General features: G+C 38.0%; 1 protein-coding gene across 14 annotated transcripts in view; it reads right to left on the bottom strand.

Annotated features, from left to right (window-relative positions):
• Positions 1–12,463, bottom strand: part of SLC9A9 (solute carrier family 9 member A9) — a 698,450-nt gene extending 685,987 nt beyond the window's left edge. For 9 of the 14 annotated variants that reach the window (XM_053221336.1, XM_053221335.1, XM_053221334.1 and 6 more), the window contains exons 1-3: positions 12,057–12,228; positions 9,481–9,533; positions 7,904–8,123 (exon numbers count right to left, since the gene is read on the bottom strand). The gene's annotated coding sequence lies outside the window, so the exon portion shown is untranslated. Of the gene's footprint in view, positions 1–3,988; positions 5,105–7,903; positions 8,124–9,480; positions 9,534–12,056; positions 12,229–12,255 lie in introns of those variants that run through there. The other 5 variants (XM_053221339.1, XM_053221345.1, XM_053221337.1 and 2 more) reach the window with 4 other exon arrangements.
• Between the last annotated feature and the right edge of the window lie 148 nt (positions 12,464–12,611).

The raw sequence follows: 12,611 nt of genomic DNA, 5'->3' as shown, positions 1-12,611 counted from the left end.
TATAGTCCTTTCCCTAGATATAAATTATACTAAATTTACTAGCTTCTAATATTGTAAATAAAGTGTTGGTTCATCTGATTCTTTTCTTTCATAATTATTCTTCCTCCATTAGCTAATTAGACTATTTTTTCTTTATCCTTGGGACTCAGAAATTTAACTAGATTATTTCTAACATGTCTATAACAAGATCGCATTAGGTCAGTGTGTGGAAAAAAATGAAATCTCAACAAAATGACAGCTCCTTGAGATATTAATGATAGATTCCATGACCATTTCTAATTGTATGATATTAGCATCTCCTTTGGGTAACCATTTTGTTTGCTAATTTGTGACTACTGGTATTTCCTTTTTCATTAACTGTTACTGAGGTCCTATTTGTCTAGAGACTATAATGCAAATCTTGGAATTGGGGTTTGATTGCACCATTGTGTACAAATATACTATGATAATTTTGTTGTATTAAGAAATCAGTTTTTGGGGTGCCTGGGTGGCTCAGAAGGTTAAATGTCGGACTTCGGCTCAGGTCATGATCTCACGGCTTGTGAGTCCGTGCCCCTTGTTTGACTCTGCTGACAGCTCAGAGCCTGCAGCCTGCTTCGGATTCTGTCTCCCTCTCTGCTCCTCCTCTGCTCACACTCTTTCTGTAAAATAAATAAACATTAAAAAAATCTTTAAAAGAAAAGAAAAAGAAATCGGTTATGATTGCTCTGCAATAGCTGATAGGAACTCTTCCTTTTCTGCAATGTCGTTTTTAGTAAATAACTAAGTCTTTTTTTAAGTTTTGAGCCTATGGTCTTCTTTTCCAAAGTAGTGTTTTTCTTCATCAATCCTGCCAGTGTGAGCTCTTTTATTCTGTGGACAAAGAGCTTTCTCAAGTTCAAGACATTTTTTTACTATAAAATACTTAATTATTGATGCTACTTATCGTTATTCTTCCACCTTTTGGAACTCCTGTATTATTCACTATTGGGTCTTCTGTATGCGTCCTTCAGTTCTCTGATCTTTTCTTTCGTACTTCCTGTCTGTTTATAATTTTGTTCTGTGCTTTGAGATATTCTTCCACTTGATCTTTCATGTTCCTGATGTGTGATTCATGTGCTAGTTTTCAAGTATGAAAATCATGATTCAAATCCTTGGGTTGGGATAGCATGAGATGTGGATACTACTTACTGTTCCCTAAAATTTCCAGGCTAAAAACTCTGGTCTCAAATAAGCATATAACATCAGTGGAAATGAATCTGGTCTGAAATAAGCATGTAAAATCAAATAATAAATTCTGTTAGTTTGCTAGGGCTGCCATAACAAAATACCACAGACTGGGTGGCTTAAACAGCAGAAGTTTATTTTCTTAAAGTTCTAGAGGCTGAAAATCTAAGATTAATGTGCCAGCAGTGTTGATTTCCTCTGAAGTCTCTTTCCTTGGCTTGTAGATGGCTGTACATTTGCTGCCTGTTCACATGGTCTTTTCCCTGTGTGTATACACCTCTGGTAAGTGTTTATGTATCCAAATTTCCTCTTTTTTTTTTTTTCCAACGTTTATCTATTTTGGGGACAGAGAGAGACAGAGCATGAATGGGGGAGGGGCAGAGAGAGGGGAGACACAGAATCAGAAACAGGCTCCAGGCTCTGAGCCATCAGCGCAGAGCCTGACGCGGGGCTCGAACTCAAGGACTGCGAGATCGTGACCTGGCTGAAGTCGGACGCTTAACCGACTGCACCACCCAGGCGCCCCAAAATTTCCTCTTTTTATGAAGACATCAGTCAGATTGGATTAGGACCCATCCTAATGGCCTCATCTAACTTAATCAAGTTCTCTAAAGAACTTGCCTCCAAATATGGTTACATTCTGAGGTGCTGGGGGTTAGGATTTCAACATATGAATGTGTGTGTGGGGCGGGGGGGCGGGGGTTACAAATCAATCATAACAACTGTCATTGTAAGAAGAGATTATTTGTTGACAATACACATTAAATAATTCTCATACCAACTGATGTGTAACAATTCAGCTCAATTCTTAGCATCAAGCTCTACCAGTTTAAGAATTTAGTCCCTCAAGATTGCACCCACTTCAGAAGCTATGCAAATAGGGTGCCAAGGATACTTACAGTTCTGCTCAGCAAACTAAACATTCTTGAGTTCCTGTGACTGCCTCCCTAGGTTTGATAACTCACTAGAACAAGTCACAGAACTCAGGAAAGCATTTTCCTTGTGATTACCAGTATAATATTAAAGACACAACTCAGGAACAGCCAAATGGAAGAAGTGCACTACCTACCTTGCACCTTAATGAGTTCAACTGGGAAATTCTCTGAATCCCATCAATTAGGGGTTTTTATAAAGATATTATTACATAGGCATGAGTGATTAAATTGTTTCTCATTGGTGATTAACTCAATCTCCAGCCCCTCTCCCCTCCCTGGAAGTTTGGGGTGAGACTGAAAGTTCCAAGCTTTTAATCATGGATTGGTCTTTCTGGTGAGCAGCCCCCATCCTGAAGCTACTAGAGGCCTGTCTTATCACTGAGGAAATTCCAAAGGTTTTAGGAGCTTTGTGTCAGGAACCAGGGACAAAGAAAAATATTTTATTATAGCGTATTTGTGCAAAAAGGTGACACACTGCTTTTAAACCCTTGATGAATACAGACCATAAAAAAGTCATTTAAAAGCTGTAGGTCTACCTTTTAAGAGATTAAATTTACCCTTAAAGCAGACTTTCTCTTCAAGAATGGCCTGTAAAGTGAATGCAAATCAATTTACTCTTACTCCTGGGAAAACTTCAGGTATCTTCAATGTAAGTATCTCAGAGAAGCTAAGCATTTTGTTTTGTAAACTGAATGTATCTAGGTGTTTGGTTTCTGCAGCATTTTTGGCTTCCTTGAAAGAAGTGTTTTTTTCTCTTTGGATTTGGATTGCCGTATGTATTATTGTTGCTGTTTTTCCTTGAACTTGTTGGAACCTTTCTTTTGCACCTTCCAGTCACTACATGGCTTTTGTATTTATTGCCTAAGAATAACTGCTAATGTGATGCCTAATTATTTTGTACTTTATATAAATGGAATAATACAGAATGTACCATCTTGTCTGGTTTTTCCTCATTTTGTGAAATTTGTCCATGTTGTTTAACACAGTTGTAAATGGTTTTATCATATATATTGCTATATCATATTCCATGGTGTGAATATACCATAATTTATTCTTTGTTAATGGACATTGGAATATTCTTCAGTTTTCTGCTATTTCAGTATGGCAATAAATATGTCTGTTGGTGAATGAATCCATGAGTTTTCTCTTGGGTATAATCTTAGAAACAAAACTGTTAGGTCACAGGGTATGCATATGTTCACCTTTAGTAGACACAGCCAAACAGTTCTCCAAAGTACCAATTGACATTCCAACCAGTATTGTATAAGAGGTAGGATTTCTCCACATTTTTGCCAAGTCTAGTATTAAAGGTGAGATTTATTGTTTTTAAATGCCTTCTTAAGTCTTCTGCTTGTTGTCTCCCTCCCCCACCAACCATCATTGGGTTTTTTTCTGATTGATTTCTAGGAGTTCTTCACATAATCTAGATACCAGTCTTTGTCAAATATGTGTATTGAAAATACTTTCTCCTACTCTGAGTTAATCATTCTCTTAATGAATACAAGTTCTTAATACAGACGGATTTATCATTTTACCTTTATGTTTAGAGCTTTTGGTATTTATTAAGAACTCTTTACTGATGTGTAACAAGATTAATCTTGTCCAAAGAAAGGTATGGCCCTCATCCCAGTAACTTAGTTACTGGGAGGTAACTGTAAGCCCTTGGAATGTCCTGCCTCAAAGGAGTGTCTTTGTTTACCTGGGGGCTTTAAACCATGCCAAGTAGTCTATACTAACAATGTGATTTATGGTGAGGACCTTGTCCCATGTGGTATCACACTGACCTCTGGAGGAGCAGAAGACTAAGATCAGCAATATGGGAAGAGAGCCATGACTATGTAACTTACCCCCCAAAAAACACTGGGCACCAAGGTTTGGTTGAGCTTCCCTGGTTGACAACACTCTGTCTGCATCACCACATATCACTGTTGGGAGAAGCAAGCACTGTTCACACAATGCCACTGGGAGCAAACAACTAGAAGCTCTCTATACCAGGTCTCTCCTGTACCCTGCCCTATGTACCTTTTCCTGTTGCTGATTTTAATCTGCATTTACCATGGTATAAACTGCAACCATGAGTATACCAGCTTTGCTGAGCTCTGTTCTTCCCTGGGGGTGATCTTAGGTATTTCCTGAGTCACAACCTATTATAAGTCAGACAGAAGTTCTCCTGTTACCTTTGAAAAGCTTTAGTATTTTATCATTCACATTTAGTTTGTAATTCCTAAAGAAAATTGATTCTGGTATTTGGCATGTGAAGACAGATCAAGATGTACATGTTTTTTCATAATATTCACTTGATCTTGTATCATTTATTATAAAGACCACCTTGGGAACTACACTGTTTAATCACTTTTGTTGTAAGTCAGCTGACCACCTGTGTGTTTTTACTGTTTGTATTTACTAAGTACTCCAGTGTTTTGTTCTTTAAGAATAACTCGGTCATTCCTCATTCTTTGTAGGTATGTCTGAGTTTTCAGCTTGTCAATTTAATAAAAAAAAAAAAAAAAAACACACACAACTTGGGATTTTGATGGGGGTTATGCTGAATTATAAATTAACATCTTTATAATATTAAATCTACTAATCCTTCAACATGGTATATCACTGTCTCCATTTATTTAGACCTTTGTCTTTCAATGATTTGTAATTTCCAGTGTAGAGTTGGTGTCCATCTTTCTTTCTTTAGCATTATTCCTATCTTTAGATTTATTCCTAAAAAACATAATATTTTAAATGATGCTGTAACTTATATATTTGGTATGTATAAAAAACCCAGAGAATCTACAAACTATAAGAATTAACGAGAAATATAGGGCCTTCTGGGTGACTTAGTTGAGCGTGTCAGACTCTTGGTTTCAGCTCAGGTCATGATCCCAGTGTCACACTAGGCACTGAGTGTGGAGCCTGCTTAGGATTCTCTCTCTCTGTGCCCCTCTCACATGTGTGCTCTCTCCCTCTCTCTCTCTTCCCCCCCAAAAAAGAAAGAAATGTAGAATTATTGTTGTTATGATATAATAAAATATTATAATAAAAATACTTTAGTTCTACATATAAGCAACAAATAGAAAACAAAATATAAAAAAGATAGGCTAATGTTTTATTAGAGAAAAATATTTCTCTTTATGGCTTTTACAAACTTAAGAGGAATTTGAGAATAATTTTTATTTTATTTTTAAATTTTTTAATGTTTATTCATTCTTTGAGAGAGATAGAGAGAGAGCATGAGCAGGGGAGAGGCAGAGACAGGGAGACACAGAATCCAAAGCAGGCTCCAGGCTCTGAGCTGTCAGCACAGAGCCCAATGAGGGGCTCAAACTCACGAACTGTGAAATCACGACTGAGTCAAAGTGGGACGCTTAACTGACTGAGCCACCCAGGTGCCCCAAGAGAGTAATTTTTAAAATAGAACTTTTAAAATACTGTCCCTGAAATTTCCTTTGCAATTATTTCCAGTTTTAAGAGAAAAAACAATGTAAGAAATGTAAGTCATTGGTAGTCATCTTGGTAAAAACATATATTCCAATAAATGAATAAACATTCATATTATAATTTAATGATTTTTATAGGAAAGTTTTTTACTATTTACTGTTGGTTATCTCTTTGGTATTTGAGACAAACACTGAACTTTTTCTTTTTTTATGCTGATTACATTACTTTGCTTCAATGTCTTTCATTACATACAGTTCAAAAATTGAGTAGTATCTTAAAGACTTACAAATCAAAACTTAGTAACAAAAACTAAAATCTGCTCTTATTTAGAGTTTAAAGCTTGCTTTTAAACAAATCCTAGGACTTCGATTACTGTATTTACCACTAAGTCGGCAAACTTATAACTGCAATTAGATTCTATTTTATTTTAGAATGATATATTATCTATAAAAAGACAAATTAATTATGACATTCCAGTTTAATCTACTAAGTTGCTATTTTTAATTTGTCAACAAGTTCTAATAATGGTCTTGTTACCTTGTGATTAGATCAGCACACCATATATTTATATATAATTATTTAAGTTCTAAGTATCAGGCTAATCTTCAAGGAAGCTTAATTATAATAAATAAATATGTACTATTTTGTGATTAATTCCTGGCTTCTCAAAAAAATAACTAGAACTCTACTATTTCCTAAGGGGGAAAAAAAGAGGAAAAAGTCCTGCATATCAATCCACTTTCTTTAGTAAGTACAAGGTAGCACAAGGACAGAAAGTAGAAGATGGTCTGTCAAATCAGAAAGATCAGTGAATCAGTTACATTTCAAAGAAGGTAAATCTGTTGTGGACTAATAGTTCAATGGGCCACACTCTGGAATTAGATTACATTGGATGATATGACATCTCTACAGTTAGTTCCTGTGATAATATGATTTATGACAACCTTGGAATTTCCTGAGCATAAGAGCAATGGAAACATCGATTGTTATATTTTTTCTGTCTTCAGTTCCTGAAAGAACTTCAGAGCCATAAAGGTAAAATGAGTGTCTTGTTATTCATAACATGCCTCTTTCCACCACAACTAGGTTTACGTTAATGGGTCACTTTTGAAGAGCACTGAAGGATGGGGGCTGGTTGCCAGGTGAACTAACCAGGAATAGAGGGTTAGAACTTTTAGTCTCACCCCTTGATAAGAACAGAGAAGAGGGAAGGGAGGAGCTAGAGGCTGATCAGTCACTAGCGGATGGTGATTTAATCAATCATACCTATGTAATAAAGCCTCTATAAAACCCCAAATTGATGTTTTGAGAACTTCCAAGTTGGTGAACACATGGTCAGGGAAAGTGGCACACTTGGGAACGTCATGGAAGCTCCTAGTCCTTTTCCCATACCTTGCTGTATGCATCTCTTCCATCTGACTGTTCCTGAGTTACATCTTTTTAAAAAAAATTTTTTTCTAATGTTTATTTATTTTAGAGAGAGACAAAGCACAAGTGGGGGAGGAGCAGGGAGAGAGGGAGACACAATACAAAGCAGGCTTCAGGCTCTGAGCTATCAGCACAGAGCCCTACGCAAGGCTTGAACCCATGAACCGTGAGATTATGACCTGAGCCAAAGTTGAACGCTTAACCAACTGAGCTACCCAGGTGCCCCGAGTTACATCTTTTTGTAATTCATCAGTAATCTAATGAATAAAATGTTACTCTGAGTTTTGTGAGCCACTCTAGCAAATTAATCAAAACCAAGGAGAGGGTATGTGAGAGAAGATAGGTGATAACCTGGACTTGCTACTGGCATCTGAAGCAGAAGCACAGACAGTCTTGTAGGACTGAACTCTTAACCTGTGATGCAAAGAAGGGGTCATGGGAATCTCTGATTTATAGCTGGTCATTCAGAAGCACAGGTAACTACCTGGTCTACCAGGTAGACAGTGTCAGAATTGAGTTAAATTGTAGGACACCCACTTGGTGTTGGGAGAATTGCTTGTTGATATGGGGAACCCCCCCAACACACACACATACACACACACACATATCCCATATGTTAGAATTGGTGGCCACAATCTTTAGTGTTCCAAATGGGAATTCTTAATTAATTACCTACAGGGTTTATAAGCCCTTTTGTAAGGAAAAACAAAAAAACATATCTCAACTATATAATTTTGAATACTAAATACATATTATGTTTGATACCCAAGTACAAAACATAAATAGCCTTCTTCAGCTGTGGATCATCTTTACAACTGGCACAGCCATTAAGCTAAAGACTATGGCATGGCAGGTCTTTTACCTATACATGTGATTTCCATTAAGGGATCCGGTAAAGATACCTTACTTAGAAGTCCAAGCTTTAGCTACTCAGAGGATGCTTTTGCTCTGTAAAGGGCAGCTGAGGCTCCTCTTCAAGCTTTCTGGCAGACTTGCTTAGCCACAGCAGTGGGCTATAGCTGCTTTCATTCACCAGCGGTGGCCAGTAGATTCATTCACCATCTACAAGCCAGTAGATGCAGAGAGGTAAGAGACATAGGATGTAAGGCTTAAGAAAACAGGCTGTTAAAGGAGAAAGAAGCAAAATTATTTTAGTGCACACAACTTACTCTCCCAAAAGGAGTTCAATGCAAATATAATGTTGGTAACTTCAGGAATTTCTAACTTGTTTATGCTCCTTCAATATTGCTTAGACCTCGCTATATATCACAGATATATAATAAAGCTGGTATATATCTCTGTCTCATCCACTGGACTTGGAGAACCCATACCCTCAGATTCTTGAACTTGGGGTGGACCTGAATAAAGGAACTTTCCGTATGTATGCCAATCCATAAAATAGGTAATAATAATGTTAACTTACAAAGGTGTACACGTTTTGGGTTAACTTTTCAAAAGATCTTAATAACTGGGTATGAAAGTAACCTCTCATTGAAATGGTGTTAATCTTTCTGTATTTTCACATATTATTTCCTTTGCTGAAACCATGTGGGAAAAAAACAGAAGTATTCAAAATTTACTACGAGAAAAACATGCCTCTCCGGATCAGCCTAGCCAATAACAATGAACATTAATTTGAATTAATATAAATCATGAATTAAAGGTTCCAGTTGCATTTGAGCTAAATTGCATTGTTTTGCACAAGTCAGAAAACTACTATAATTCAATTATAACAAGCAAAGTCCTCTGGTGTTTATGAGTTTTATACATCCAATGGAGTCAACTGTTTGATGATAGTGAACCTGTCCTAAAAATTACCTACATCTAGTTTTTGATTTCAAATACAATAAAATGTGTTTAAAATACCATTAAAACACTGTACACAACCTGTCCTTAAAGTAATCAAATATATACCAATTAGATTATTAACATTACTTGGTAAAGAGTTACAACTAACTCTGTCAAGTGTTTGAACTGTAGGCAATGGAGTTAGAAACCAAGGAAAAGATCCTGTCATTTGTGGGAAAATGACTGTGTAAGTCTTTTAACTACACTGAGAGTAATATATTATTTACATTTTGATAGATAACTATAAGATAACTGTAAGATTCAACAGCTAACTTAAACTTAGAAACACAAATGTGGCACTAAAGAAAATGGACAGAGGGAATTGTATTTGTATCTGCCTCATTCTTTTCTTCTCAGTATCCCCATCTCAGCAAATAATAAATCTAGTGGGTTATTTATCTCACACAGTGAGAGCTGTTGCTTCCCCTTCTTTCACATCCAAATCTTGAGTAAATTATGTTAGGTCTGTATTCAGAATATATCCAGAGTGTTCCCACCAGTGTCCTTGCTATCACCCATCCACCTATCCAGTAACTACTAGTAAACAACTTCTTAAAAAAATAATGTTTGAGGTACTTCAGTACACAGAGAATGGCCCTTTTGGCCTTTACAAAAGAAATAAACTTCTTACCTATCCTGAATCTCACTACAGTGCGTTGTTCCAGGACATAACTGCCAGGGCACCTAAAAGTCAATATTGAGAAAATTAATGGCTAGGTAAGATTCTAGCAATAAATAAATAATATTCACCCATGAAAACTTAAACTAAATGATAAAAATCCCAATCTCACTAAGAAATACATTTCGATAAAGTATTACTTTCTATAATTATTCAAAATTATGATATTTATATGTTGATCATCTGTATATTAGTAACAGTCACAATGATTAAAAAAATTTTCCTGGATTGACTTACTTTTAGAACATTAGGACCACAAGATATGGAATAAATATTAATATACACATTTTTTTTTTGCTGCAGCAATGATAACCAGTAAGACTTTTATGCCTAAAACCATTCTATATAAGAATAGAATTCTGTAGGTCTGGGTTTCTTAGTAGCATACCACTACTGACATTTTGGGCTAGTTAATTCTTTGTTGAGAGTTGCTTTGTGTAATGCAGAATGTTTCACAATATCCCTGGCCTCCTCCCACTAGATACCCAGTAGCCCCCACTCCCTAGTTATGATACCAAAAATGTCTCCAGATATTGCCAAATATACCATGGGAGGGAGGCAATAGTCCCTGAGAACTATTGCTGTGAATGTAAAGGACAGAACAGCAATACAATGTAATACTTATTCAAGCAAAGTGTTAGTTCACTTTTTAAAAATGGATGATGAGTATCAAAATACTATATTTAATTCCATTGCATATAGTTAAAGGAGTGACTGCTACCGTAAAATGCCATTTTACAATGCACTGGAAATTACATTATTGGCCATTATTTAAACTTATGGGGAAGAGCTTTGGATGTTAGCTTATATTCCATTAGTCAAAAGCATCCTGTAATTTATAGGATAGGTGGGTAATGTACTGTATCACTCACTTACTGATCTTTCTTCAAACCCTAATATAGTACTTAGAACACTCTTGAGTTTCTCTCTTATAGCTCTAAGCCTTTTTGTTTTTTACCTTGAGAAATGTATTAAATTTTTGAACACTATCTATCTTGATAAATGTCTAGAAAACTTAACTGAAGGTATCAAGGCTTTTACACAAATGTAAAATATTTAGAGACAAAGCAAGTATTTTTACATTCAATTTGTGTAGACTGGTAATCTTTTGTATTTCCACTCTTCAAATGATGCCTAGAGAAATCCAAGGATTTGGAGGCTGAGAATAGTTTAAGAACTCCCAAGATCTTGTCCACACACAGAAGCAATTCTTAAATCCTGTTACTAGTCACCTAACTAGTCTCTAAGTATGGTCCAATTCTCTCAGCTTAATCAGTTTACTGTCAAGGATGCTAACGGATTCATTCTAGCTATAAACATAAAAATGTATGGAGTGTTTTTGTTTTAAAGAATTTTCACATAAATTATCTGGTATTAATCAAACACATCTCCAGGACAGGTAAGAAAGATATTAGGGATAGGAAATTTTTAGTTTAGTAAATGACTTGCCTAGTTTACAATTCAGCAGTGGCAGTAGCAGCAGCAGAGTTGACATCTCCAGACTAATGACACCAAATGCTTTTCTTAGGAAATCCTCATTTGAGATTTTGCTCATAACTTCACATTGTATGGAGTTCTGGGATGCTTGAAGGCAAATTAAATAAAATTACTGCCAGAGGTGGCAGAAAGTCCTTAGCTGTAGAAGCCAAATTTCTTAGTCATTTTATACAAGGCTCTGAAGACTAAATCTTCCAAGTTGTCTGTATTCAATGTAGTATCATTTAAAAATCCCTTCTATGTTGAATATTGAATTCTTATATCAGGAAGGACAATACACTAAACTCAACAGTACTTTGCAAGAGGATGGCTTCTTTTTTTGCAATCAAGTAACTGTTGAGGACGATACAGTGAAGTAAATTTGATAATCCAGAACAGAGGTTTTTTATTAAGCCCTTGTAGAGTTTATCTATACATGCCAGTTACCAGTGTCTTCTAAAAATCATTGTTCAATCCCTGAAGTGAATTCAGTAAAGCCTCAGATTGTTAATACCGTATCAGGAGCCACCTTTTTCTCAGAACTACTCCCCATGTTAACTATTCGAGCGCTTAAGCTAAAAAGGGTTCTGTATTTTCAGCTACTGCTAAAGAGCCCGGGTCCCCTAAAACTTATACCAAAACAAGGCGCTATAGTTCAGCATTTCCGAGTTAGTTTTGCAGTCGTGGCGTGAATCTGAGCCAAAGCGCCTGTATGGAGCGCCAGACAGCCCCGAGTCCCCATGGCTACCGCCACAGCAACGCGTCGTAGACCGCGGGGCAGGCCTGGGCCCGGGGACGCGGCGGGGCGGAGCCGGGGGGGATGGGTGGGCCTGAAGCACCAGCCCGCTCCTCACGGACGGCGCCGGGAAATTCACTTCTGAGACGGAAAAAACGGCTTTAGGGCCGGGCTGTGAAAACAGGCAGGCAGCAAGGCAAACATGCCAACTGCTCACTCCCGATTCTTCGCAGTAGTTAGGGCAGAACTCCCGGCGACACCAGGCCGCGTCGGTTCCCCCTCCATCACACTTTGTTTAACTTCGTTTTTTCCGTACCCGCTTAGGAAATTTAAGATGCCTCCGCAGATAATAACAGACGCCAAAGATGCGGTCCCCAAACCGTCAGCCAACAACTCATACCTTTCCCACGTTTTCACCGCAGGCCCGCCCCCGACCTAGAGCGCGCTGGCCTTAAGAGACGCGATCTCCCGCCAGGCGTGCCTTGTCTCGCCCCGCCCCCAGGCGCGCTACCCACCCTTGTCAGAGGCGAGGAGCACGTTGCCCCGCCCCCTCTGCCTCCGCCGGGCGTGAGCAGTCCGGTGAGTGAGGGGGTGGCAATTCTGCAATTCGTTTTGTCTTTTGGCCCCTCTTATAGGACCGTTTCCATGATGGCAAAAGAGAGGCCCCAATAAAACTCAACAATCACAAGAGGTTAACCGTTAACTAAAAGTCATTTTACCAGATCTCACCAGCTATCCCTCCTCCAAAAGCTCGAGCTCCGCCCCCAAGGAGCCGGCCCCCAAAGCCACCCCCGCGGGCTCGCGCTTACGCTTTCCGGGCGGCGCGCGACGCGCTCGCTCCGCCCCACCAGCCCCGCCCCCTGGCCCCCTC

The sequence above is a fragment of the Acinonyx jubatus genome, chromosome C2 (genome assembly GCF_027475565.1).
Source record: "Acinonyx jubatus isolate Ajub_Pintada_27869175 chromosome C2, VMU_Ajub_asm_v1.0, whole genome shotgun sequence".
NCBI classification, from domain to species: Eukaryota; Metazoa; Chordata; class Mammalia; order Carnivora; family Felidae; genus Acinonyx; species Acinonyx jubatus.
This window is presented reverse-complemented; position numbering and strand designations above follow the sequence as displayed.